We start from the raw sequence: 25,145 nt of genomic DNA, 5'->3' as shown, positions 1-25,145 counted from the left end.
ATGCTTAATCTGAGAAAAGAGGATATGGAAGCTCTTTGTACTATTCTTGCAAATTTTCTATAAATTTGAAAATATATAAATATTTAAAATTACTAAAATGAAAGTTGTGGCCATTTTTTCCTTACTCCTGTAATATTTCCTGACAGGTTTAGTTCTCTTTCCATAATGCCTCCCAAGGGTAAAAAAGAGGTCGTCGTTCTCTTCTCACGTAAGAAGGCTCATATGTCTTTGGAATTTAGTTCATTTAGACTTTTTTTCATCTACAGCTCTGAATAGTTTAAAAGCGTTTGCTGGGTATTTTCTCATTGTTTGAGTAGAAGTGATGGTCTCATGCGATGGCCTTTGCCTTAACTTGAAATGATTAGGTTTCTATACACCATCATCTTAAAATAAGTATTAACTTAGAATAGATGCTAATGCTTTTCCAACTGATTTGTGTCTTTGGGACTTTAATGTAGAAGTTCAAATATATGGCCAGTCTAATTATTAAAAATGATAACTTTCTATTTGGCTGACTTTTAAAATGTGCTCTTTTTTATCATAGTAGAAAATTTTTACTACTGCTTCACAATGATTTCGAGATCGATGGTCCAGCATTTTATTCCTTACATAGCTATGCACTTCTAATTAATTTATAGTTACTAAATGACTAAGGAAAGATTTATAATAATTTTCATCTAAGAGTAAAATTATAGTCAAATTATAAGTCCTAGGTATCTTTTATATAAACTACACAAAAAACTCTGAAGCTCTTCTGTGATGCTCTTTAGATGTTACTTGCTATATTTCGGCTTCCTAGGTAACCAAGTTTTCTTAAATTTCCCAGAGTCACAGCATTCCTATGAATTTCAAACAAAAATATTTTAAAGGACAAAAGCTTTACTTTTCTTGTATAAAATTAGTATACCATAGGAGAATATTTACAAAATACAAATAAACTTTCATTCAGTCATTAATTTATTGAGGAAATACTATGTACCAGGTACTGCTAGGCAAGGTAAATAATATCACTGAACAAAATACGTCTTTTTCCTGGGCTTACATGCTACCAGAGTGGGGGGAAAAAAAAGATAAATAACAAAAAGTTAAATCATATGGTAAAATAAAATGTACTAATTGTAAATAAGGGAAAATAAGAAAGTAGAGCAGATTAAAGGAGATCAGAAATATTGACTGTGTATGCAATTTAAAATAGACTTGTTTGGGAAGGCCTACCTGAGAAGGTGACATTTCAGAAAGAATTGAATATAAATATTTGCAGGAGGAACAAAAGTCATCTCTAAAAGGTAATTCCTGTTAAATTTTTTTAGTATGTACTTTTAGTCTTTTTTGTACATATATTTATATGTTTATGTGTTTTGTAACTTGTTTTTTGTTACTTAGCCACATGTTTTGAACAGATTTGAACCTGTTAAATAATTTTCTGTAACAGGGATTCTCCAAAAGAGTTCCAGGGTTCCCCTAGGTTCCACAGAAGTACTTCATGGGGTACTATTTATGGTAGAGAAACTAGAGAAACTTGTGTGCCTTGCTCTACAATTAGAGAATTGAGCACTACATACAATATCATTTGGGGGAAAAAAATACAAGTGCCAAAGAAGTTAAGAAAAACTTCTGTTCTCCATATTTTAAAGGTAGTTTGTTGTGTAATTTTATGACTTTCTGAATCAGTCCAGTATGGTCGTGGTTTTAGATTGTTTGCGATTTTCCTTCACTATATATATATATATATATATATTTATATATGATGTCCTCAATGGACATCTCTGCAGTTCAATTGTCATATAATATATATCCACATTATTTTACTACAATGTATTACTATAACTGGAACCATGTATGTAAATAGCACATAAAAATCTAACATTTATTTATTAAATTACCCTACAGCATTACTGCTATTTATATTTCCACAATCATTGCTTAAGTGTAGCCATTTACCTGAATGCTTCTTTATACAGTATTTTATTTTTATTTGGGAGGAAATGGTATCTTACTGGTATTTTCTGTACTTTTTAAATTTCTTGGCTATTTTTTCAAGAGTGTTGATAGCCCCATTGTGTAATTGGATGCCAAAAAATCCCCCCAAAAAACAAAAACAACAACAAAAAGAACTGTTGAACGTTTTGAAAAGTATTTTTCCATTCCAATTCCAGAGATATGTAGAAGATACTCTTGCATGTTAGCTAGTTACTGGAACCCTGGACTTAAAACTTGCTTGCTGTGGTTTACCTGCTCCTTCTTCTAGTGCATCCTTGTCAACTAGTTAAGGTTATCTGTCAGAGAGATATGTGAGTGTCCTAGGTTCTAGGGTGGATGCTGAGGTTTGCCTTTGTGAATATTCCAGGAGATCATTTGTAAAATAAAGATAACTCTTTTCCTATAAGAACTTCAGTGCTTATGCATGTGTGTAGGCAAGAGTAAGAAGTAGGAGGAAAAAAATGTGCAGCAAAAATATAATATACTACACTTGGAAAATGCTTGTTTTGCCTTATAAACAAAGATAAATCTATGAAAAAAATCATTTGGCTGATTTGGTTGTCTGGGGAATTAATTTGTTCCCAGAGAAGTTACATTAGGATTCCATCCAGTTTCTCATAATGTATCCAGATGCAAGAAATTTAATTTATGTTTTAAATATAGTAAATGTTCTAGATTAAGGACCGTGTGCCTGCCTGATTTTAGCCTCAGCTGTTTTATTTTTTTGCCTGAGATACAAAACAAAATGCCTTGAACTGTATAAAACTAAGTTATTTGCTTCCTAATTTTTTTTATTTGCTGATTTGTATAAAATTTGGAGAGACCTTACCAGGCTGAGTGCCTATATACCTGAGGGATTTTTTTTTTTTAATCAATTTTTATGGAATTGAAACTTAACATACTGCCATTTGCATCTAACTTTGCTTTGCAAAATGTCTTGGAGAAGTGCTTGTTCTTTAATTTGCTGATAGTTTTGAATGTTAATAATGATAAGTTTAATATAGGAAAAAAATCAAGATATTTGACAAATTTTTGAGAAAACTTAAGTAATATTGTTTTCTGTTACCTTACACAATGATTAGTCTTTCTAAATAAAGCAAATTGAATACGGTTGTTTCTCATAAAGTAAACTTTTTGTGTCATAGCTGTTTCCCACCATCCTCTTTTTCTTGATTCAACTTGTTCCTTTAATGTATTTATAGAAATATAGGTTTTAAGGCCTTAGGTTTCAATGATAACTTGACTGCCCTTTTGCCAGGTAGATGGAATGAAATTAGACAAGAGTAAAATTTTTCAATGTTCCCTAATTCATTAGGGTAAGATATAAAATCTATTTATTAACATTTAGGAAATACATAGTGCTTCCTTTAGGCCTTTCAAAGCTTCTCAAACTACTGAGAAACAAATGGAGACGAAGAAACACAGATAACTACAAAGAAGACTGTTACACCAAGGTGGGGGGTGGGGTCTCTTCACTGCAAGTTGAAGAGGAAAATAGGAAACAATCATTAAAATAACCCCAGAAAATTAAAAGAAAATACATTGATCAAAATGACTTGACAAACAGAGCTGGCTAAAATAACCAGATAATGACAATGTGAAGTCCTAGTGAAACAAAAAATAATGTTTTGACTTTTCTATGTTCTCGATTTTAGTAACAGACTGAAAATAGTAGTTAGATTGAAGTTTTCATAGGTGACAATGTAAAGATAAATTCACATTTAGACTCAGTTGTATACCAGATTAAACAAACCTATTATTTCATGTATTGGAGCTGATAGTATCTCCAGTCATCTCTACTGAGAAAAGCAAATCTTAGGTATTAATGTATCACTTTATGGTTGTTTCCTTTCATTACATTTATTAGATGGAGCACACAGTGCAGTTGCTGACTCCTTAGCTTGTAGGTAATACTCATTTCTTCTTTTGCAGAAATTCATATGAGAATATTCTGTCTAGAATGACTCAAGAGGGCAGGGCTACTCTAGGGATGAAAAACCATTCCATCTGAATGACACCTCTACGTATAAGATCTCTTAGACAAACTACCACAGCAAATTTTAACTTCTTAAATATTCTACATTCCTCTATTCTTCAGAATTATGTATTCTGCCTAGTAGAAAGAGGTTGGAAAGCTCAGCTAACTATCTATCTACTATTTTAAATATTTGCTTTGCCTGTTTACTCTTGATTAATATGTATAGATTTCGAGTTAGGATGAGAGTTAAGATTACAGCAGAACAAAACATTTATGAACTCAATAAATCATATGCATCTCTCTTTTCTCGTTATAAATGTTTTAGACTTATAAAACTGAAAAAGATCTTCCCCATACTTTCCTTGTTACTGGTTTTACTTTTTACAAATTTTATCTGTTAAGAAAAATCCCCCAAATCATAGGAAGATAGAGAAAATAAGCATTTATCATATTGAAATAAAATGCATGAAATCCTCTGAAATCAAGTCAGTAAGTAAACTTAGAGGAGGATAATTTAGATACTAACTACTATTCTCCTTTCATTCTCTTTCTGTGAGCAGCAACCTTATGTTCTTTTCATGTCAGTGACAGAGATATAAGAAGTTATAAGCACATGAGGCATTTTTATATGATTAGGCTTGCAGTTGGCATACTGGCACTTCCATCCACATGCCATTGGCCAGAGAAGCCACATGATATCATAGGTTGAATTGTGTCTCCCACAAAAGATGTCAATGCTGTAACTCCAGTACCTATAAATATGATCTTAATTGGAAATAGAGTGTGTTGCATATGATCAAGCTAAGATGAGGTCATTAAGATGAGCCCTAATCCAACACAAAGCACTTAATTCTTATATACATCGAGAAAACCTTAAGCTACCTGAAGCTACCAGAAGCTAGGAGAGAGGCATGGAACTAATTCTCCCTCACAGCCCTCAGAAGGAATCAACCCTCCCCACTCCTTGATTTCAGAATCCTAGACTTGAGAATCATGAGACAATCATGTTTCTTTTGGATATAGTAGAACATTTTTGTGTACACGTTCACGTACAAGCAAGTTATTGCAATTTTCCTGCCTTTCACTTTCATTCATAGTTTTGTATTCTGAATGAGAAACCTCCAGTAAAATTCTTTACTCCTAAGAAAGACCAGCATTATAACCTCTGACTTCTTATATGTTTTTATTTAATTTCTTAAATGACAGTGCTTAAAATATGGTAAACCATTTTTTTCTAAAGAATAGAGACCATTTTCTTCAACTATACTTAGCTTTAGATGACGTGGAAAAAAAAAAAAAGACTGAATCCCCCAGTCAAACAAGAGCTTTTCCAATTTATTTTTTTAAATGGAGCTGGTGTTATTCAGAAAGTTGCAAAAACAATTTTGAATATAGTTCTCTAAATAAATAGCATGTACACAGGGCAAATGGAACCAGTGAATTCAATAAAAGCAGAAAATCTATTAAAAACCTGCTACAAACCACAGCTTGTTATAGGTGTTACAGAAACTTCTTTAGAAAATTTCCTTCCAGTTACTTTTTCCATTTAGTTACTCTGTCAATATTTATTGCATACTCATTGGATATAAACTGCCTAATACCTAGTGTGGATACTTAAAGAAAATGCACATTTCATACTCTATGCACATGGGAAGTTATACTCTTGAGTATATATTATAATAAATTCCTATAACTAAATAATTATTTTTCTTGTATTTTCCATGTATAATAAAAGTATTTAAACAAATCAGCAGTAAAGTTTTTATCACAAACTACAAAGAGCAAACCTAATAGTTAGAGAACATTATAAACACTTTCTTTATTCAGGCATAGGTAGATTTACTATGAAAATATAAATCTTAAATGTCAGGACCCCTCATTTACATGAACCCTTCTGAAGGCTCCAGGAGGACCCTGTCAATGTGATTACATGATTAAATACGTTTATAAGATTTCAAAGGTTAAAAAAAAGACAATAAAAAATTAGCCAAAATCATGAAAAACTACTCTCCCTTTGCACTTTGAATTTTTTGCTATCACTGTATGCCTTTTAAAGCATAGCACTGGAGTTATCATGCACATCTTTAGAATATTGCTAAAAGAACATTCATTTGGGACATTTTCTTTTGTGTTTAGTAAACATTTTTGTGTGTACACTTCCACATACAGCTAAGTTATTGCTATTTTCTTGCCATTCGCTTCCATTCATAATTTTGTATTCTAAATAATTTATTGTATAAGTTCCAATATCGAGTTGAGTTTCCAACATTCTTTCCTAATTTGCTTACAAAAAACATAGTTTCTCTGGCAAACTACTGTTGCTAATCAAGAGGGCAGAGAAGCCTGTTATTTCCTCTCTTCCTTTTACTGAAATTGATGATATAATCCTTTGATCTGCTGGAGAAAGTTTGTCCATTTTCCTGTCACATTGCTGGGACAATTACAGTAGCCAACTGAAAGCTGGGTATGGCATGAAATTGATTAAACTGTTTCCTTTCCAGTTAGACCATCCATGTGATAATTATTTTACATATGCCATTATAAGCATGCTATCTGTGAGTGGAAGGAAACTTTAGTCCATACCTTAGGGGTACTCAGCATTTGAAAAAAACTTTGGAATCCACAATGTAAACACTTGTTATAGAAATATTTGAAATATTGTTCTTGAAATGTGTACCAGAGATTTTGCAGGGCAGAGTGTTTGTTTTTGTTTTTAGGTAGTATACAGATGTTAGAAATGCTTTGCTTTAGCAAAATAAGTGGCACTTAATAGCTATGTGTACTCAGAGAATTACTGTACAAGTGCTACCACCTTTGCATCATCTGATGGCCAGGAGCATCAGAGCAGGACTTAAATTCTGTTTGATTCTGTGCATCCCTACTTGGTCCCCTCCAGTTTCATTTTGTGGAGAACTGTTTTGTGACCCATATTGGCTGATCCTGCCCTCAGAAGGTCACAGCACCAATCTCGAGGTACACCTCCCTGAGTGTCTGTGGAAAGAGACTGGGTAAATCCCTGAGATTACAAAAATTAGTTTGTGAATAGGTACATGTGGCTAATAAATGTGTATATGTTTGTTACTTTGTAAAGTACCACCCAGTGGTGAAGTTGTTGCAAGGAGATACAAATCCTCCATTCACCTTTAGCTCTCTGAGGCTACTGATGGTTACTTAAAAAGAAAACAAAATTCCGTGGTTCATTTTACACATGACCCACTCAACAACTGCTTGAGAGACAGTCAAGGTGTGTGTGTGTGTGTGTGTGTGTGTGTGTGTGTGTGTGTGAGAGAGAGAGAGAGAGAGAGAGAGAGAGAGACAAGACACACAGAGAGGTAAACTTAATTTGTTTGAAATTTTACAAAGGGGTGGAGGCAAAGGAGGGAATTATATTATTTCAATCCTGCCTTCTAGATTGCAATTCCCATTCTCAACAACCCTAGTAAGTCAAAGCAGTGGTTTCTCCTTTATATTCTTTCTGTGTGATGGGGATACATTCATATTCATTTTGTATCTCTAGGGCCTAAAACAATGCCTGGCACATAATAGCACTCAGTAAATGTCTGGTACATTAAAAAATGAATGAATAAATCATATTTTCCAGTTTTCCAAAAATTACAATAGCATATCTTATTTCTCCAATTACCTCTCATCTAAGTAATTCTCTATTTTAACAAAAACAATAAGTAATATGATTGTTGCATTATTTTAATATTTTTAGACAACTATGCCCAACCTCTGTGCCTCATTTTTTTCATCTTTAAAACAGAGCTAATAATAGTACGTAGCTCACAGGTGTGTTGTGCACAGATTAAATGCATGTGAATTACATTGAGCTGTGCCTGCCACATACTAAGCACTCAAATCTCAGTGATTACTATAATCCCATTTTGTCAATATGGAGTAGTATTGTTCAGATTTAATGGTGAGAGTACAGTTATTAAAGCTGATTTGTTTTATGTTGCTTTCAATCTTTTAATCTCTTTAAATGCACTGCCAAATTTTCTGGCATGTAAAACTGCCACAAACACACAAATATTTAAGCCTAATGTAGAAGATCAGAATAACATAATAAATATTATTGATTTAATAATCATACACTCAAATTTGTAGTCTGTAAGCTGAGGATATTCTTTATTCCTCAGTGCCTGTGGAACATTTACAAAAGTGTCCTATTTTGCAGGCTACAAAAGATGCTCAACAGATTTTCCAAGTAGAAATTGCAGAGGTCATACTCTATGACCATCAAAATATAAAACTAGAATTTAATAACATTTAAAAATTTTAAAACTTAGAAAATAAAGAACATTTCCTTAAATCTTGGGTTAAAAAGGAAATTAAATGTGATTATAGTCTATTTAGAAAATAATTACAGCACAAATATTATATTTTATGGTGTTTAGCTGATACTGTACTTGGCAGAAAATGTGGTGTGCCTTAAGTGTTCCCACTGTTTTGGAAGTAAAAGAAAAATAATAACCTGAGTAGTTAGCTCAAGAAATTAGACACATAGTGCCAAAGAAAACAAAAAAAGCAAAAGGTAGAAATTAACACTCTAAATAGCAGAAACTAATCAATTAGGGAACAGGGAAGCTGAAATACTTACTGGTTAAGATTTTTAAGATTTTCTTTGAAGAGACTAATATCATCCATATATAGCTGGTAAGTGTAATCAAGACAAAAAAGAAAATTTTAAAGAGATAATATTGAAATAAGGAAGGTTTTTTAAGAGAAAAACAATTGAAAAGGAGATAAACATATTTGAAAGATTGTTAAAATATAATACTCTTTAGGCCTATATGCTAATATATTTAAAAATCTAGAAAAAAATGATGTCTGTATGAAATATAAATGAACCAAACTAGCTTGTGAATTAGAGCACCTGAAGACTTGAATACAGATCTTGAAAATTACGTCAAAGAACTACTTTCTTTTTTTTTTTTTTTTTTTTTTTTTTTGCGGTCCGCGGGCCTCTCACTGTTGTGGCCTCTCCCGTTGCGGAGCACAGGCTCCGGACGCACAGGCTCAGCGGCCATGGCCCACGGGCCCAGCCGCTCCGCGGCATGTGGGATCCTCCCGGACCGGGGCACGAACCCACGTCCCCTGCATTGGCAGGCGGACTCTCAACCACTGCGCCACCAGGGAAGCCCCAAAGAACTACTTTCTTGAAGAATGCCAGTTTTCTTTCAAAAGTTAAAGAACTGACTCACTTATATTTTAGATGTTCAAAAGCATAGAAAAATATGGATTTTTAAAAATTTGTTTTAAGCCAGCAAAATGTAACAAAATTAGCACAGAATAGTAGAAAGTAAAAATCATGGCCAATCTCACTTAAAAATAAACATGCAATAATCATTTCACTATGTATGTATATCAAACTATCATGTTGTATAATTTTTATTAAAATAAAATAAAATTTTTTAAAGAGATATTTCACAATTTGAGATACATAGAATACACTTGATTCATTGAGGAGGCATACTGTGTTATCTGATGATGCAAACTATGTAAATGATCTCCCAGTTATGCAATAAATAGATTTCAATTATAATCCTTTTTTGATAAGTTGAGGGGATGTATATTAACATTACAAATTCCTATAAGAAAGTAAATGTTCTAACATAGTGATAAGAATTTTGGGGAGAAAAAGGTTGTACTGGCTATAAACATTCAATGAATAAAGCAGAGTGAAAAATATCATTTAATAGATTTATGAGCAGAAAAGTTTGATGAGCTACATGAGGGAGAGCTTATATCCATTTTGTTCAAATTTGTATATTTAGGAGTATCAGTGCTAAATAAAAAGGTGCTGAATGAATGAATGAGCGAAGTTGGGATTTGAGATGACTGTATCTCTGGCTAGCACCTTGATAGCAGCGGTATGAGAGACTCAGAGCCAGAGATTCAAGCTAAGCTGTGCCTCAATTCCTCACCCACAGAAAATGTGAGATGATAAATGTTTGCTGCTCTAAGTTGCTAAGATTTGGTGTAAATGATACTCATGAAAATATGCAAGCATGTTGCAGATGAAAATATATGTGTACATTTGTCTTAACTTTCCCTATGGGAGGATTTTCTAAATATAATGTTAAAAAAAGAAAATACAGAGACTGAAAATTTGACTACAAAAACACTTCTAAAATTAAGTTTGTTAAAAAAATGCAAATATATAGCAACAATTTGGGAAATAATTTATGATATGTATAAAAGGAAGAGAGTCGGCATTCTTATTTTATAAGGAGCTTTTCAATTAATAATAGATAATGAAATCCCACAATTAAAAAATGGGCCAGAGACATGAAAAAGTACTTTACAAAAGAAGAAAAATGAAAAGGTAATTAAAGTATGGATTAAACCTCACTAGTAATTAAGTATCTGTACATTTTAAAAATCAGCAGAGACAACAGAAAAACACCTATCTATCACCTCTTTTCTTGTTGCTGAAAGACTTTTCTTGTGCTGGCAGTGAAATTCCCCTTCATTTACAGTAAGTCCCCTACATACAAATGAGTTCTGTTCTGAGAGCATGTTCATAAGTCCAATTTATTCATAAGTCTAACAAAGGTAGCCTGGGTACCCAATAGATTTATGATACTTTTCATATAAATAATACATAAAAAAACACAAAAATAAAACATTTTTAATCTTACAGTACAGTACCTTGAAAAGTACAGTAGTACAGTACAACAGCTGGCATACAGGACCTGGCATCGAGTGAACAGGCAAGGAGAGTTACTGACTGGAGGAGGGAGAGGAGGTGGGAGATGGTAGAGCTGAGGGCTTCTGAGCAATAGGAGATGGAGAGCAAGGTGCAATTTCATTCATGCCTGACGATGATGGCACAGGTTCTGGTTCCTTGCTGGGTTCAATTCTATTGGGTTGGTCAAAAAGTTCATTCGGGTTTTTCCATGTTATGAAAAACCCGAACGAACTTTTTGGCCAACCCCAATATCTACCCTCTTGAAAAAACAATCCAGTGATGTATGGGTAGTAGCTATTTTTTTTCTCGTCATAGATGACATGGTAGCACTGGATTGCATTCTGAACAGCTGCTGCAACCTTCGTGTACTATTCTACGTTCGGGTCCTGTGCCTCAAAAACTAACATTGCCTCCTCAAATAAAGAAAATCCACTTGCCAATTCCTGCGTTGTGAATCTCTTCACTTCTTCAGTTACTTCTTCTTGTCTCTCTTCATCCTTTCTCTGGGCCTCCAGTTCCATCAGGTCTTCATTAGTAAGCTCCTCATGTTGCACAGCAAGGAGTTCAATGAAGTCGTTCTCTCGCACATCTAGCTTGAAATAAAGACATTATAATACTGTACTATATGTAGTACTGTACAGTAAAGTACACAAAAGCACGATCACTTGTAGAGGATGCACACACATGACAGTGTACGCCAGACATGTGAACTAACTTACATGATTGGACATGCAAAAGCACATTCACATCTTTGAAGGTTTGCAACTTGGAGGTTTGTATGTAAGGGACTTACTGTACACAGAATTTCATCAGGGTTATGGAAACTTTTATAAGTTTGTTTTCTTTTATCTTGACTTTATGGTAGGTCATAATCTTTGTGTGTGCCTTTGCATTTGTACTCCTAGTATTCACCTCTGTTTTATTTCTCATAGTTTTTTGTTTGTTTGTTTGTTTTTTTGCAGTACGCGGGCCTCTCGCTGTTGTGGCCTCTCCCGTTGTGGAGCACAGGCTCCAGACGCGCAGGCTCAGTGGCCATGGCTCACGGGCCCAGTCGCTCCGCTGCATGTGGGATCCTCCTGGACCGGGGCATGAACCCGTGTCCCCTGTATCAGCAGGCGGACTCTCAACCAGAGCGCCACCAGGGAAGCCCTCTCATAGTTTTTATTTTAACTGTTTAATCAAAACATCTTTTAAGCTTGATAATAATAATAATAATAATACACTAAGGTGCTATCACATACACATCATATTGGCATATACATAAATATTCGAAGCAAGACAAAGTCTCATGCTCTGCTGGTGGTATGGAGATAGATACAACTGTTTTTTAGAACAATGTGGTAATATCTGAAAACTTTTACGTATGTGGCAAGATGGCATTTACAGGAATGTATGTTGCAACACTCTTAAATATCAAAAACAAATGAATGAAATGATGTCTAACTACAAGAGAATGAAAAAATAAATTATAATATTTTCATAGAATATTATATAGCAGATAAAATAAATGAGAGGGAACTATAAAGAACACCATAGATAAATATTCAAGATATATATATATATATTTTTTAATAATGATAAATTATTTAAGGTTTCTTTTTTTTTTACATCTTTATTGGAGTATAATTGCTTTACAGTGGTGTGTTAGTTTCTGCTTTATAACAAAGTGAATCAGTTATACATATGATCCCATATCTCTTCCCTCTTGCATCTCCCTTCCTCCCACCCTCCCTATCCCACCCCTCCAGGTGGTCACAAAGCACCGAGCTGATCTCCCTGTGCTATGTGGCTGCTTCCCACTAGCTATCTGCCTTACGTTTGGTAGTGTATATATGTCCATGCCTCTCTCTCGCTTTGTCACAGCTTACCCTTCCCCCTTCCCATATCCTCAAGCCCATTCTCTAGTAGGTCTGTGTCTTTATTCCTGTCTTACCCCTTGGTTCTTCATGACATTAGCATACGGTATTTGTCCTTCTCTTTCTGACTTACTTCACTCTGTATGACAGACTCTAGATCTATCCACCTCATTACAAATAGCTCAATTTCGTTTCTTTTTATGGCTGAGTAATATTCCATTGTATATATGTGCCACATCTTCTTTATCCATTCATCCGACGACGGGCACTTAGGTTGTTTCCATCTCCGGGCTATTGTAAATAGAGCTGCAATGAACATTTTGGTACATGACTCTTTCTGAATTCTGGTTTCCTCAGGGTATATACCTAGTAGTGGGATTGCTGGGTCATATGGTAGTTCTATTTGTAGTTTTTTAAGGAACCTCCATACTGTTCTCCATAGTGGCTGAACCAATTCACATTCCCACCAGCAGTGCAAGAGTGTTCCCTTTTCTCCACACCCTCTCCAGCATTTATTGTTTCTAGATTTTTTGATGATGGCCATTCTGACTGGTGTGAGATGATATCTCATTGTAGTTTTGATTTGCATTTCTCTAATGATTAATGATGTTGAGCATTCTTTCATGTGTTTGTTGGCAGTCTGTATATCTTCTTTGGAGAAATGTCTATTTAGGTCTTCTGCCCATTTTTGGATTGGGTTGTTTATTTTTTTGTTATTGAGCTGCATGAGCTGCCTGTAAATTTTAGAGATTAATCCTTTGTCAGTTGATTCATTTGCAAATATTTTCTCCCATTCTGAGGGCTGTCTTTTGGTCTTGTTTATGGTTTCCTTTGCTGTGCAAAAGCTTTGAAGTTTCATTAGGTCCCATTTGTTTATTTTTGTTTTTATCTCCATTACTCTAGGAGATGGGTCAAGAAGGATCTTGCTGTGATTTATGTCATAGAGTGTTCTGCCTATGTTTTCCTCTAAGAGTTTGATAGTTTCTGGCCTTACATTTAGGTCTTTAATCCATTTTGAGCTTATTTTTGTGTATGGTGTTAGGGAGTGATCTAATCTCATACTTTTACATGTACCTGTCCAATTTTCCCAGCACCACTTATTGAAGAGGCTGTCCTTTCTCCACTGTATATTCCTGCCACCTTTATCAAAGATAAGGTGACCATATGTGCATGGGTTTATCTCTGGGCTTTCTATCCTATTCCATTGATCTATCTTTCTGTTTTTGTGCCAGTACCATACTGTCTTGATTACTGTAGCTTTGTAGTATAGTCTGAAGTCAGGCAGCCTGATTCCTCCAGCTCCATTTTTTGTTCTCAAGATTGCTTTGGCTATTCGGGGTCTTTTGTGGTTTCCATACAAATTGTGAAATTTTTTGTTCTAGTTCTGTGAAAAATGCCACTGGTAGTTTGAAGGGATAGCATTGAATCTGTTGATTGCTTTGGGTAGTAGAGTCATTTTCACAATGTTGATTTTTCCAATCCAAGAACATGGTATATCGCTCCATCTATTTGTATCATCTTTAATTTCTTTCATCAGTGGCTTATAATTTTCTGCATACAGGTCTTTTGTCTCCTCAGGTAGCTTTATTCCTAGATATTTTATTCTTTTTGTTGCAATGGTAAATGGGAGTGTTTTCTTGATTTCACTTTCAGATTTTTCATCGTTAGTATATAGGAATGCCAGAGATTTCTGTGCATTAATTTTGTATCCTGCTACTTTACCAAATTCATTGATTAGCTCTAGTAGTTTTCTGGTAGCATCTTTAGGATTTTCTATGTATAGTATCATGTCATCTGCAAACAGTGACATCTTTACTTCTTCTTTTTCGATTTGGATTCCTTTTATTTGCTTTCCTTCTCTGATTGCTGTGGCTAAAACTTCCAAAACTATGTTGTGTAAGAGTGTTGAGAATGGGCAACCTTGTCTTGTTCCTGATCTTAGTGGAAATGGTTTCAGTTTTTCACCATCGAGGACGATGTTGGCTGTTGGTTTGTCATATATGGCCTTTATTATGTTGAGGAAAGTTCCCTCTAGGCCTACTTTCTGCAGGGTTTTTATCATAAATGGGTTTTGAATTTTGTCGAAAGCTTTCTCTGCATCTATTGAGATGATCATATGGTTTTTCTCCTTCAGTTTGTTAATATGGTGTATCACATTGATTGATTTGCATATATTGAAGAATCCTTACATTCCTGGAATAAACCCCACTTGATCATGGTGTATGATCCTAGTAATGTGCTGTGGGATTCTGTTTGCTAGTATTTTGTTGAGGATTTTTGCATCTATGTTCATCAGTGATATTGGCCTGTAGTTTTCTTTCTTTGTGACATCCTTGTCTGGTTTTGGTATCAAGGTGATGGTGGCCTCGTAGAATGAGTTTGGGAGTGTTCCTCCCTCTGCTATATTTTGGAAGAGTTTGAGAAGAATAGGTGTTAGCTCTTCTCTAAATGTTTGATAGAATTCGCCTGTGAAGCCATCTGGTCCTGGGCTTTTGTTTGTTGGAAGATTTTTAATCACAGTTTCAATTTCAGTGTTTGTGATTGGTCTGTTCATATTTTCTATTTCTTCCTGATTCAGTCTTGGCAGTTTGTGCATTTCTAAGAATTTGTCCATTTCTTCCAGATTGTCCATTTTATTGGCATAGAGTTGCTTGTAGTAATCCCTCATGATTTTTTGTATTTCTGCAGTGTCAGTTGTTACTTCTCCTTTTTCATTTCTGATTCTATTGATTTGAGTCTTCTCCCTTTTTTTCTTGATGAGTCTGGCTAATGGTTTATCAATTTTGTTTATCTTCTCAAAGAACCAGCTTTTAGTTTTATTGATCTTTGCTATCGTTTCCTTCATTTCTTTTTCATTTATTTCTGATCTGATTTTTATGATTTCTCCCCTTCTGCTAACGTTGGCGTTTTTTTGTTCTTCTTTCTCTAATTGCTTGAGGTGCAAGGTTAGGTTGTTTATTCGAGATGTTTCCTGCTTCTTAAGGTGGGCTTGTATTGCTATAAACTTCCCTCTTAGAACTGCTTTTGCTGCATCCCATAGGCTTTGGGTCGTTGTGTCTCCATTGTCATTTGTTTCCAGGTATTTTTTAATTTCCTCTTTGATTTCTTCAGTGATCACTTCGTTATTAAGTAGTGTGTTTTTTAGCCTCCATGTGTTTGTATTTTTTACAGATCTTTTCCTGTAATTGATATCTAGTCTCATAGTGTTGTGGTCAGAAAAAATACTTGGTACAATTTCAGTTTTCTTAAATTTACCAAGGCTGATTTGTGACCCAAGATATGATCTATCCTGGACAGTGTTCCTTGAGCACTTGAGAAAAATGTGTATTCTGTTGTTTTTGGATGGAATGTCCTATAAATATCAATTAAGTCTGTCTTGTTTAATGTATCATTTAAAGCTTGTGTTTCCTTATTTATTTTCATTTTGGATGATCTGTCCATTGGTGAAAGTGGGGTGTTAAAGACCCCCACTATGAATGTGTTACTGTCAGTTTCCCCTTTTATGGCTGTTAGTATTTGCCTTATGTATTGAGATGCTCCTATTTTGGGTGCATAAATATTTACAATTGTTATATCTTTTTCTTGGATCGATCCCTTGATCATTATGTAGTGTCCTTCTTTGTTTCTTCTAATAGTCTTTATTTTAAAGTCTATTTTGTCTGATATGAGAATTGCTACTCCAGCTTTCTTTTGGTTTCCGTTTGCATGGAATATCTTTTTCCATCCCCTCACTTTCAGTCTGTATGTGTCTCTAGGTGTGAAGTGGGTCTCTTGTAGACAGCATATATATGGGTCTTGTTTTTGTATCAATTCAGCCAATCTTTGTCTTTTGGTGGGAGGATATAGTCCATTTACATTTAAGGTAATTATCGATATGTATCTTCCTATTCCCATTTTCTTAATTGTTTTGGGTTCGTTATTGTAGGTATTTTCCTTCTCTTGTGTGTCTTGCCTAGAGAAGTTCCTTTAGCATTTGTTGTAAAGCTGGCTTGGTGGTGCTGAACTGTCTCAGCTTTTGCTTGTCTGTAAAGTTTTTAATTTTTCTATCAAATCTGAATGAGATCCTTGCTGGGTAGAGTAATCTTGGTTGCAGGTTTTTCTCCTTCATCACTTTAAATATGTCCTGCCACTCCCTTCTGGCTTGCAGAGTTTCTGCTGAAAGATCAGCTGTTAACTTTATGGGGATTCCCTTGTGTGTTATTTGTTGTTTTTCCCTTGCTGCCTTTAATATGGTTTTTTTTGTATTTAATTTTTGACAGTCTGATTAATACGTGTCTTGGTGTGTTTCTCCTTAGATTTATCTTGTATGGGACTCTCTGTGCTTCTTGGACTTGATTAACTATTTCCTTTCCCATATTAGGGAAGTTTTCAACTATAATCTCTTCAAATATTTTCTCAGTCCCTTTGTTTTTCTCTTCTTCTTCTGGAACCCCTATAATTCTACTGTTTGTGCGTTTAATGTTGTTGTCCCAGAGGTCTCTGAGACTGTCCTCAGTTCTTTGCATTCTTTTTTCTTTATTCTGCTCTGCAGTAGTTATTTCCACTATTTTATCTTCCAGGTCACCTCTCTGTTCTTCTGCCTCAGTTACTCTGCTATTGATCCCTTCTACAGTGTTTTTAATTTCATTTATTGTGTTGCTCATCATTGCTTATTTCATCTTTAGTTCTTCTAGGTCCATGTTAAATGTTTCTTGCATTTTGTCTATTCTATTTCCAAGATTTTGGATCATCTTTACTATCATTATTCTGAATTCGTTTTTAGGTAGACTGCCTATTTCCTCTTCATATGTTAGGTGTGGTGGGTTTTTATCTTGCTCCTTCATCTGCTGTGTGTTTTACTGTCTTCTCATTTTGCTTATCTTACTGTGTTTGGGGTCTCCTTTTTGCAGGCTGCAGGTTCGTAGTTCCTGTTGTTTTTGGTGTCTGTCTCCAGTGGCTAAGGTTGGTTCAGTGGGTTGTGTAGGCTTCCTGGTGAGGGGACTGGTGCCTGTGTTCTGATGGATGCAGCTGGATATTGTCTTTCTGGTGGGTAGGTCCACGTCTGGTGGTGTGTTTTGGGGTGTCTGTGGACTTATGATTTTAGGCAGCCTCTCTGCTAATGGGTATGGTTGTGTTCCTGTCTTGCTAGTTGTTTGGCATAGGGTGTCCAGCACTGTATCTTGCTGGTCATTGAGTGAAGCTGGGTGCTGGTGTTGAGATGGACATCTCTGGGAGATTTTCTCCATTTGATATTATGTGGAGCTGGGAGGTCTCTTGTGGACCAGTGTCCTGAAGTTGGTTCTCCCACCTCAGAGGCACAGCACTGACTCCTGGCTGCATCACCAAGAGCCTTTCATCCACACGGCTCAGAATAAAAGGGAGAAAAATTAGAAAGGAAGGAAGGAATGAAGGAACGAAGGAATGAAGAAAAAGAAAGAAATAAAGTAAGGGAAGGAAGGAAGGGAAGAGGGAGGGAGGGAGGAGGGAAGGAAGGAGGGAAGGAAGGGAAGAAAGAAAGAAAGAAGATACAGTAAAATAAAGTAAGATAAAATATAATAAAGTTATTAAAATAATTATTAAGAAAAAAATTTTTAAAAACCAAAAAAACGGACGGATAGAACCTTAGGACAAATGGTGGAAGCAAAGCTATAGAGACAAAATCTCATACAGAAGCATACACATACACACTCACAAAAAGAGGAAAGGGGGAGAAAATCATAAATCTTCTCTAAGTTCACCTCCTCAATTTGGGATGATTTGTTGTCTATTCATGTATTCCACAGATGCAGGGTACATCAAGTTGATTGTGGAGCTTTAATCCACTGCTTCTGAGGCTGCTGGGAGAGATTTCCCTTTCTCTTTGTTCTCACAGCTCCCGAGACTCAGCTTTGGATTTGGCCCCGCCTCTGCGTGTAGGTCGCCGGAGGGCATCTGTTCTTGGCTCAGACAGGATGGGGTTAACGGAGCCGCTGATTCAGAGGCTTTGGCTCCCTCAGGCCGGGGGGAGGGAGGGGTATGGATGCGGGGCGAGCCTGCGGCGGCAGAGGCTGGCGTGATGTTGCAGCAGCCTGAGGTGCGCCGTGCGTTCTCCCAGGGAAGTTGTCCCTGGATCACGGGACCCTGGCAGGTGCGGGCTGCACAGGCTCCTGGGAGGGGAGGTGTGGAGTGTGACCTGTGCTCGCACACAGGCTTCTTGGTGGCGGCAGCAGCAGCAGCCTTAGCGTCTCATGCCCGTCTCTGGCGTCCGCGCTTTTAGCCGCAGCTTGCGCCCATTTCTGGAGCTCCTTTAACCAACGCTCTTAATCCCCTCTCCTCACGTGCCAGGAAACAAAGAGGGAAGAAAAAGTCTCTTGCCTCTTTGGCAGGTCCAGACTTTTCCCCGGACTCCCTCCAGGCTAGCCATGGTGCACTAGCCCCTTCAGGCTATGTTCATGCCGACAACCACAGCCCTTTCCGTGTGCCCCGACCGAAGCCCGATCCTCAGCGCCCAGCCCTGCCCGCCCCGGCGGGTGAGCAGACAAGCCTCTCGGGCTGGTGAGCGCCGGTCGGCACCGATCCTCTGTGCGGGAATCTCCCCGCTTTGCCCTCCGCACCCCTGTTGCTGCGCTCTCCTTCGCAGCTCTGAAGCTTTCCCCCTCCGCCACCCACAGTCTCCGGCCACGAAGGGGCTTCTAGTGTGTGGAAACGTTTCCTCCTTCACAGCTCCCTCCCACTGGTGCAGGTCCCGTCCCTATTCTTTTGTCTCTGTTTTTTCTTTTTTCTTTTGCCCTATTCAGGTACGTGGGGAGTTTCTTGCCTTTTGAGAGGTCTGAGGTCTTCTGCCAGCGTTCAGTAGGTGTTCTGTAGGAGTTGTTCCACGTGTCGATGTATTTCTGGTGTATCTGTGGGGAGGAAGGTGATCTCAGCGTCTTACTCTTCCGCCATCTTCCCCTCATTTCAAGATATATTTTTAAGTAAAAAAAAAACAACTGCAAGTTGCCAAAGGGTACATAGAGTATAATATAGTTTATATAGAACTTTAAAACATACATAATACTATCGTGTGTTATGGATGCATAAATAAATATCTAATAATGTAAAAGAGTGTATTAAACTAGTTTTTATTCAGTTGAGAATGGAGGGAAATGGAATAAGGAAACACTATATTGTTGGATGTTCATAATTATACTGTTCTATTTCCTTAACATAAAAATATCTGATGAAATATATATTTTCCTTTTAGTTAAAGTGAGTGATGAGTATATTGTATAAGATTTACTTTCATCATTCTGTGTTCTTGTTTTTTACATTTTTTATAATATGATATTTTGAAGAAAAAATGTTATCTGTTGTGTTGGGAATAAATTCTAAAGCAGGAAACAAGAGGCTAACATAATGAGTAGTCCAGGTGTGAGATGCTAATGACTTGGACTCTAATAGTAGTCACCAAGTGACAAATGATTTGAGGACATTCTTTAACTGTATGGTTGACAAAACTTTCTGATAAGAAATGCTGAGGAATAAAAAATATGACCTCTGTTTCTGGCTTGGGCAACTCAGTTGATGGGGAAATGTTGAGGAAGAATCATATTTTGGGTAGGAGTTAAACTGAGAGTTAACATTTTGGATATTTAAATTTAAATATCTGTTACGTCTCCAAGAAAATATTTCCAGAAGGCAACTGGGTATATAAGTTAGAGGTTAAGAGAATGGTCAGGTCTGGAAATATAAATTGGGAAGTTAGCATATAATGATACTTAAAGTTATGAGACTCGAATATGTCACTTAAGGAGAGAATGAAAATGGAGGAAAGGGGAGACTTAAGAACTGTTTCCTGGGGCTCTTCATAATTACAGTACCTGAAAGAAGTCTGAAAAGAATAGGAGGCAGCTTAGTATATAAGAAAGCATGACCGTTGCATCAAGAAAAATGTTAGGAGAGTGTGAAGTCTAAACATTAAATTTCATGAAGTGAAACAGATGATACAAATGCTATAGATAGTTGATTAATATGAGACCTGTGGATTGAATTAAAGTGATAAAAACTTAGGCAAAACAGATGAGAATTATTTTTAAGTTGGGAATTCTTACAGCATATTTATATTGTAATGGGAATTAGTAGAAAAGAATATATTGATGATGGATATAAATAATAGCATATATGTCAGAGCAAAAGCCTTGTACGAAGGAAATGTAAATGGATCAAGTACACAGTGGAGGAGCCATGCATTGGCATAGTCTCATCCAGTGTAACAGGAGGAAGGAAGAATGTGTAGGTACATATGCGAATAGTAATTGGATTTGAACATGGAAAAATGATTCCATTCTCACCCGATTGATTTTATGTTCTTGATGAAATAGGAAGAAAGATTACCACCTGAGAGTGGGAAAGGAGAAGGGGGTAATAATAAAGGTCTGAGAAGAGAAGGACTGAGATAATGATCTCAGAGAGGGAAATAGTGAATTCAGGAGGGAAATTTACATCTGGGTCATACTCGCTCAGTAAATAATGGTGGGGTAAATGGATTCCAGGAAAGCAAAGGAAACAGTTCAGAGAAGAGTTTGAGAACAGAGAGTGGAGGGTGAGGGCAAATGGAGGTGATAGAGTGAAATAGTCTAGATGTACAGAGGTACATACATGGGATTAAAATTCTGAGTGAAGTGGGTGACTTGAAAGGCTTGGAATTCTGCTCAACACTGAGGAAATGAGCATGTAAATCGTGAACATGTAAATAGCATGTAAATAAGTACTAATGGTCACTTAGTGGAAGGTGGGTGTTAGTTTGAATTATGAATTGCTTATTGTGAGTGGGCTCTTTGGCAGGAAGTTCCATACAGTGGTGGGCATGTGGGAGAGGAATAGCAGCTTTACCCAGCTGATATGGAATTTTAGGGCCTGTCTTAAATCCTGTTGTGGGATTAGGGTTCTATATTCAAACTGATATCGATACAGTTCTTGATCTCTCAGTGAGTATAGTTTAAGTCATAGTTCAGAACACAGTGTTTATTTAACTTAGAAATAAACATTTTAAAAAATAGTAACTTTGACAAATACAATTTAGTATGCATTAATTTGCTGTAGGATAGGGGAGGGTGATTTTCACACCTGGTGGGCTGCTTTGTCCTTAGCCCATTTTTTTCTTAATGGTCCACTGCAAAGGCATTTTCTGTTGGAGATTTATCATCCCTTAAGGCAATTCACTTGTGTATGATTTAGAATGGAAATTAAGATAGAAAATAATACAACTTCTTTTCTAACAATAGTTAAATAGTTAACAATGGTTAATAGTATCAAATCTCTCCAACTAGAAATTTATACAAGTGTATTATTCTAGCTCCTAGTAGAAATGTTTCCAGAAATATGATCACATACTGCACTTTACTATAATCAAGGACACATAAGAAATGGACAGCAAAATAATTTCTGCTTGTTTATCACAGCTTCAGTCTAGAAACAGACCACTCTACTTTTCAGTGCCTCCTTATATTCTTACAAGATATAGAAATACAATATTTCAATTCTACTTTATATTTCTAGGTGCATCTTGGCATTCAGTACTCATCTCTGTTCTCTATTTACTGACCAGTGAAGTCATCTTTCCGTGGTTAGCCTGGGTACTAGGAAACTCAAGCTAATTTGAATGTCCCAATGCAAGTCTCTCACAAGGTACCCTAGTCTTTGTGTAACCATGGTTTAACCAGCCTCAGTCCTTGCTCTTATTCTTTTTTTTTTTTTATAGGCAGATAGTTGTTTTACATTGTTGTGTTAGTTTCTGCTGTACAGCAGAGTGAATCAGTTATACGTATACATGTATCCCCTCCTTTTTAGATTTCCTTCCCAGTTAGGTCACCACAGATCACTGAGTAGAGTTCTCTGTGCTATACACTAGGTTGTCATTAGTTATCTATTTTATATACCTAGTAGTGTATATATGTCAAGTCCTTGCTCTTGTTCTTTTGGCCTTATTTCAGTGGGTCACTTGTACTAATACTATTTGTTATAAGCTTCCTCTGGTCCTTTTGGATTTAGTCATGAGAAAATATTAGGTATTTATTTTTATTTTCACACTGTTTAGAGCTCACCTTTCCTACTATAATGGCCCTACTTCATCTTTTGGTTTGTCTAGAAAATACCAACCTTAAAAATATCCACTTATATAAGTCTGGCTCAGGCTCACTTCCCCAAACTCAACTCTCCCAACTTGGACTCTCTCTCACTCATTAAAATCTAAATTCACTTCCCCTTTGTTGGGTCCTTGAATTCACCAAGCGTTTCTTGGGCCTTTACACATGTTCATTCCTTTGTTTCCAACATTATCCCCACTTGCTCCTCCTCCTCCTCTACTCTTTAATTACTACTCCTCCTTCAGGTGTCTCTTTAGAGGTCACTTCTTTCTTGACCTGGTGGCCAGTTGCTTCGCCGTACTTTTATTCTCCTAGTAGGTCTGATTAAGTGATCCTTTCTATGCTTCCAAAGTCCTCCCCTATCACCGTCCTGGTGAAGCTGTACTTTGTTTGTTTATATAACTCTACTCCTCATTATACCATAAGCTCCATGAGAATAAAGACTTTATACATCTTGCTCATTGCCACATCCTCCTGAACTATATATGCTCAATTAAGATCTCTTAAATCAATATATGTGTACTTCTTCTGACCCAAAATATTAGAAATATTTCAATTCAGAATCTTAAAACATGTACTTTTATATTTTTATTTGAATCTGAATCTCAAATAGTGATCACAAATAGCATCCAAAATAGCATGGATAGTTGTGAAATTACTTATTGAACATTTTCTTTTTCTGTGTTATGCAGATAATTTCCTAACTTTCTGCTATGTTTCAATTGCATGAATTTGAAGGCCAGCAATATATGGGAAGTGTTACTGGTCAGATTGCTAATGCTGGATTTATTCAGTTTTGTTTTATTTAACTGTAGTGTAAAGAGTTTCAATTAGCACACTGGCAGCAATAAAATCTTTTGTCAACACATTATAGTAATATTCTAAGCATGAATGCACTTTAGTAGGGACACAAATCATTAGTAATGAAGTGGTCCTTTGACAGATTAAAAAAAAAAAAGAAACTAAGCAGAATGAGCTAACATGCATTTTGCTTATCAGGTAGAGACTGGAAACAAGTTGCACCATGAAACAAGCTACAGATTACAAAAGTTAGTAGTTGCCCCAAACTTTGCTGAATATAAAAGTTTGAAATTATGTGATGAAATTATATTTCTTTCCTAGTTTATGAGTTAAAACATCAATGCTTTCACTTTTAAGAAGTGACAAATTAACAACATTATAGAAATTTAAAATATATATTTCTACTTTGATGCTGTTGGTTATTAGAGGGGATGAAAAAGCTGAAAACTTAATTGATAAAATGATTTACCAAAGGTGCCATAGCTCATAAATGACACAAATGCACCTAGTAGCCAAATGTTATGATTTATATCTAAATAGAAGTCCCTGTCTGGATTATTGGTTCCAGAAATGTATGTTTCAGATAACCAAGTGGAAGTTTACAAAATTATCCTCCTTCCTCTTGCCTGCATCATTCCTTCCTGCAGAAAACCTGTACCCAGACTTCCATTCCTGATATGTACATCAGTTGACACCATCTAGGCATCAATAACAGACTATGCTGTGCTGCACTGAAACAGAATTGATAATCGAATAAAATCTTCATAACGTGAGGACTGTTCTCTTGCAGAAAGATAAGAGTTATTGCATGTTAATCTCATTGTAGAATATAAGACACTTGTAATTAAAATTTTCTGAGTCAACATAAACCTCGGATTACATATTTCCAAGGAGACAGTGTTGTTTGTTTCACTATTACATACGTGGAGGGATTTAAACAAATGCAGAGTAAAGTACAGAGAAGTAGAGGGTCTGACATAGCAGCTAACATGACCAGAAAATTAGTATTATTTCAATTTAAAACATGATATTGGACCACTTAAAAAAGTAGTCTATTGAGTTGAGCATCATGAGATACTACAAGCTTATTTAAGAAGTTAATTTGCTTAGCAATTCTTATAATTTAAAAATAACAGTAAGCTTTAATAGAACCTGTATGCAAATCATTATAAAATCTGGATTATTTTGAATTAATGAAATTTAAAGTCCTTGTCTTTTATTGTTATACTTACTTAGCTTAATCCTTTCTAATTTTCCACTCACTCACCTAAGAAGCAAATTTATACTATAATTTTTCCAACCTTGTAAACATCAGATTTGTTTTAGAGATTTCCTCTCTAAACTCTAGAGGGTTGAAATGTAAGTGAAGACTCACTCATTTCTGACTCCATTAGCTATTCTCATTAACAGTGAGTTGCACTGGGTTGCACAGGGTTGAAGTGGAGATGGATAGTTTGATTTTGCTGTATCTATCTCTTAGTCCTCCAAAAGTCTTCTTTGCATTAATTAAAGTCACTTTAATTAATTTTATTTTGAGACTTGAGAATGTCTGTCTAACCGAAGGCAATTTTTGATATAGTTCCTTGAATCATAAAAAAGACAATCTATACTATAACACTGTAAAGGTCCAAATCACAGTTTGGCAATCAGCTGGCAGGGAGATATCCACTCAGTCATCACATCACCTTACATTTCTATGGATGTGAAATTGGTATAATGATGCTATTAGAATTTTTAAGGATTAAATGAGA

The sequence above is a fragment of the Lipotes vexillifer genome, unplaced genomic scaffold (genome assembly GCF_000442215.2).
Source record: "Lipotes vexillifer unplaced genomic scaffold, Lipotes_vexillifer_v1.1 scaffold80, whole genome shotgun sequence".
Lineage (NCBI taxonomy): Eukaryota > Metazoa > Chordata > Mammalia > Artiodactyla > Lipotidae > Lipotes > Lipotes vexillifer.
Note: the sequence above shows the minus strand (reverse complement) of the source record.